Raw genomic sequence first — 4,918 nt, 5'->3', positions numbered from 1 at the left:
AATTTTTTCCAGTGCCCATGTGTTCCAGATGCTGCCCTAGTTTTTCTTCTATTAGTTTGACTGTATCTGGTTTGATGTGGAGGTGCTTGATCCACTTGGACTTAAGCTTTGTACAGGGTGATAAGCATGGATCGATCTGCATTCTTCTGCATGTTGACCTCCAGTTGAACCAGCACCATTTGCTGAAAATGCTGTCTTTTTTCCATTTGATGGTTTTGGCTCCTTTGTCAAAAATCAAGTGCCCATAGGTGTGTGGGTTCATTTCTGGGTCTTCAATTCCGTTCCATTGGTCTATATGTCCGTCTCTGTACCAATACCGTGCAGTTTTTATCACTATTGCTCTGTAATACTGCTTGAGTTCAGGGATAGTGATTCCCCCTGAAGTCCTTTTATTGTTGAGGATAGTTTTAGCTATCCTGGGTTTTTTGTTATTCCAGATGAATTTGCAAATTGTTCTGTCTAACTCTTTGAAGAATTGGATTGGTATTTTGATGGGGATTGCATTGAATCTGTAGATCGCTTTTGGTAAAATGGCCATTTTTACTCTATTAATCCTGCCAATCCATGAGCATGGGAGATCTTTCCATCTTCTGAGGACTTCTTCAATTTCTTTTTTCAGAGTCTTGAAGTTCTTATTGTACAAACCTTTTACTTGCTTGGTTAAAGTCACACCGAGGTACTTTATATTATTCGGGCCTATTATGAAGGGTGTCGTTTCCCTAATTTCTTTCTCGGCTTGTTTCTCTTTTGTGTAGAGGAAGGCTACTGCTCTGAGAGCAGATGGTAAGATAAAGGCATACAGACCCCAGAGAAGTCCCCAGTTCCCACACCTCAGAAACACACTGTCTGGACAGAGTCTTTGCTCTAGCCAACTCCTATTTCTTTGGTATTATCAGAAAACAAGATTCCATTCCTGGATGTTGGGGAAGGGGGAGAAGAGGTCATGAGCTTCCTCTAAGTACTGAGTGAACAATTTAAAATGTTTCCCTTTTTAAAGTATTTTAACATAAATCAAACTCCATCCTGTGCTGTACACAGCCCTTTTGACTCCCTGATATTGACTGAAGAAGGAAGAGAAGTGGTTTCATCGTTGGAAGGGCCACCTCACTTTCTTCCAACGTTTAGGTTTGGCTTCTCCCTTGGATACTGAACTGTTGGGCCTGGAGGTTGAAGTAGTCCCAGGGCCAGGGTGAGGTGCGGCAAAGAAGTTCCCATTGGACATCGGCCCTGGAGGTACTTGAAAGATCCGGCTCAAGAAATCCTGCAGGTCAGCAGGAGGGGACTCTGGAGTGGCTGTTTGTCCGCCGCTGGTGCCTGGTAACCGAGAACCAAATGAGGTGTGGTAAGGAACTTGGTGGGTGTCTGGGGAGATGCCCACACGCTGGCATCCAGACCACTCTGTGATGTCATACACCTTCCCATCCATCAGTGCAAAGTAGGTGATCTTGAGGCCCAACATGCTTGACTCTGCCCAGAAGTCTCCTTCCTCAGCAGGATGCAACCTGTTACACTCAGCACAGTATCTGGCACTCTTGGGTTCCCGGTCCATTTCAAACCTCCTATGCTTCCCTTGGCACCGGCTGCACATCATCGTATTCATTGGCTCCTTGAAATCATCTTGTAGCTTCGAAAGAAACTCATTCACCGAGCGGCTGAGCTCATTCTCTGCCATCCGTTTCATCTCATATTCCTTCCGCCTCTCTGGATTGCTGACAATGTCCCAAGCTGCCCGCAAAACTTTAAAGGCCTCCTCAGCCCGGGGATGGTGATTTTTATCAGGATGGACCATCACCGCTAGCTGCCTATAGGCTTTCTTTAGTTCAATATCGGATGCTGTAGCTTCAACCCCCAGCACATGAAAAGGGTTTAGTTCATCTTCAGGAACCCCAGCCATGGTCAAGAGTCGGGCGACTTCCTCTTCAGGCTGGCAGTATCGCCCGCTATTTACATGGGCAGTGCCCTGTCTCTGAGTCCTCTGCTTGACCCAGGGCAGCTCTAGCCAGCCCCACTGAATTACTCTCACCAGCTGCTGCCATGGTCTGCTATCTTTCAACAGAGTCAAGAAATGATGCAAGGCTGGATAATCCAGCCACGAGAACAGCCAAGCGGCCTTATCCCTCCAGCCTAGCCGGTCGCCTAGTCCCACCAAAAACCTCCAGCCCAACTGCAGACACCCCAAAAAGAGGCTAGAGCCAGGAGGAGGAAAGCGCCCACTACCCTAAGCAAACGGATGAACAGCCCTGCCACACTGAAGAAGCTCTGACTTAGAAACTGGAACATCACTCGGGCCCAGCCCCCCAATCTCCTGGCCCAGACCCCCACCCAGATTCGGAAAAGGTCCAGGTCACTGCCTTTCAACTTCCTGCATGCGTAAATGAAATAGCCACATACTCTCCCACCAATACCAGCAGTTCAATCAGCCACCAGAAGCCTCCCTGTCCAAGCAGACATATTTCCTCTACTCCCTACAGTCCCAGGCCTCTGCGCTTATCTGTATGACTTCATTTTCGGGCCAGCCGATGACGGCCTGGGGCCTTGGGATCTCTGCTTCCACTGTCCGGAACATCCTCCTTGGTCAGAAAACGGTGCCTCTGCCTTCGGGACGGGGGTTTCTTTCCACTGGACACACGTGAAAAATCACTGGGAAATTTAAGAGGTTCCTCATCATCGTATTCTTCTTCTAACTCTTCATCTTCCCCCAAGGCTGGAGAGGTGCACTGGTGGCAAAAGCTGCTAGAAGAGCCGTCTCCTTTCTCAGAACAAGTCCCTTCAGGGACCCCAGGGCTTCCCTGGCAGTTACAAGCAGACGGAATGGGAAGAAAAGAAGGACTCCCATCCTCCTGGTACCCAGTCTCATTCTCTGTTGAGAGTTCCTGGTCCACTCCTGACTCTTCCGAACATGTCCCACTCTCATCAGGGTAGCCTCCTTCTCTAGATGGTCCTGGACCCCTTAGAGGACCATGGCTTGGATCCGACCAGTGGGCTGGGTTTGGAGGTTGTGTGTACTTAGGGTCGGAGTGCTCTTTGAGGCAGCGTGTACCAGTAGGAGCAGTCTCTTTCGAGTCCCTGAGTCCTGAGAATGAAAGTATTTCGGGGTCCACAGAGGATCCTGATGTAGTGAGGGAGGAACCACCACTCTGGTGGACTCCACACAACCCTCTTTCTCCCGGGTGCTTCTGGGCCATGACCCCGGGGCTTCCTGAGGATTTTAGATCACTGCCATCATTGCCGAAGAGCGGCGGTAACTCCTTCCCCCCCCTCAAGCAGCTGCGCCTGAGGCCAGGGGGAGCTACAAGAGCAGCTCCCCTGGCTCCCCCAATATGACTTTGTTATTCTACTTGTTGGTGTTGTTCATTTGCTTGTTTGCTCCTTTTACTTGTTTTGTATTTTTACACAATATAAAATAAAACATGATATAGGCATGTGTTACAAAAAAGTTAAAATGTACAAAATATGCATTTGTGTATGATTATATGTGATTATAAATATTTATATAGTTAGCTACACATATATGTTTATACACACAAACACACATATAATATCTATCTATATATCTACATCTATCTCTCTCTAATATATACGTATTTTGAGAAAAGTTAAAGAACCTTATGTACATAATAAAGAGAGAGAGAGAACAAAAGGAGGGAAAGGAGGGAAGGAAAGAGGGAGGGGAAGATATCAGTGGGGGCTATTTCATTTTCAATTTGACTATATTTGAATTTAGTTATACCTGTGAGGAATTTTTCTTAACTTAATCATTGGAAATGGAAAAACTTTCTTTTAATCTAGGTCTTTTGAACTGATTCTTCTGCCTCAAACTTGTGGTGATATTGCAAAAAAGAGCCAATGTGCTCAGCTCTATTCTGTTCTGTTTCTTGCCACATTTAATGAGTGTACAACATAAATAACAAAAATAACAGTAAAACAACAACAACAACAACAGCAACAAAACACAGGCAGTGAAAATTTTCATTTTGTTGGAGATGCAGTTGCTGAAAAATAGCAACCATTGCAGCATTCCTAACTTCTTCCTCAAAATAAAGTATGTCCATGAAACAAATAACAATTAAAATGGTAAGGACTATATCTTAGTATAAAATAAAAGCCTCAGCCATGATAATGAATAAAACAATTTGTCTACTAAAAAGATCCAAGCTGGATTTCATTATGAGATATGCAGCTTTGCATTTATTATGCTGAAAAAAATCACTCCAAAATTAGAGGGAGTACTTTCTCTTATAGTACTACAGAAATCTCAGATAGTCTCATTCAGATAAAAACTAGGCAACTGTAGGGCTGTGTTCGGACCTGTACAGGTAGTTCAGTAGCCTCATCATTTGCTGACGAATAACAACCATTGCAGAGTTCCTAACTTTTCTTCATCAAAATAATAAATGTACATGAAAGAAATAACAATTAACATGGCAGCGAGGAGGTATTAGTATAAGTCTTAGATGACTCTATTGGCTAGAAAGGCCAGCTTGGGTACATTGAGTTTTCCCCACATGACAGTACACTTGCTTCCTTTTCCATTTTTAGGTATTCATGCTTTAGAATGGACCAAGGTAGAAAATCCAAAATAATCAACTCTGGAATGGAACTTCATATACAATGACCCATTAAAACATTTAGAGATTAGTGTATGAATATGACTATCAAATGGCGATAGAGTACTCACCATATGAAGTCTAATAACTCTAATAAAGGCATTACTTAATAGGACATTTTCAAAGTGAGTTAATAATAATACCAATTATGCTTTCTACAAAAATTTCATTTCAAAACTTAATTTAAATAGTATACCATTGAATGAGGATTTCTAGGGAGGTTTTCCTGAGAGGAGGAAATGGGGAAAAAAATGGTTGGTTAGCTCGAAGTGCATAATATGGAAGAAGAAACAACTTCTAATGATCTCTAG

At 43.9% G+C, this 4,918-nt stretch overlaps 1 pseudogene; it reads right to left on the bottom strand.

The window, feature by feature from the left end:
- Nucleotides 1-1,084: 1,084 nt before the first annotated feature.
- Nucleotides 1,085-3,240, bottom strand: Dnajc14-ps1 (DnaJ heat shock protein family (Hsp40) member C14, pseudogene 1; annotated as a pseudogene).
- Nucleotides 3,241-4,918: the final 1,678 nt, after the last annotated feature.

Source organism: Rattus norvegicus, chromosome 13, assembly GCF_021556685.1.
Source record: "Rattus norvegicus strain SHRSP/BbbUtx chromosome 13, alternate assembly SHRSP_T2T, whole genome shotgun sequence".
NCBI lineage: Eukaryota > Metazoa > Chordata > Mammalia > Rodentia > Muridae > Rattus > Rattus norvegicus.
The sequence above is the reverse complement of the archived record's forward strand: the minus strand, read 5'-3'. Positions and strand labels throughout refer to the sequence as shown.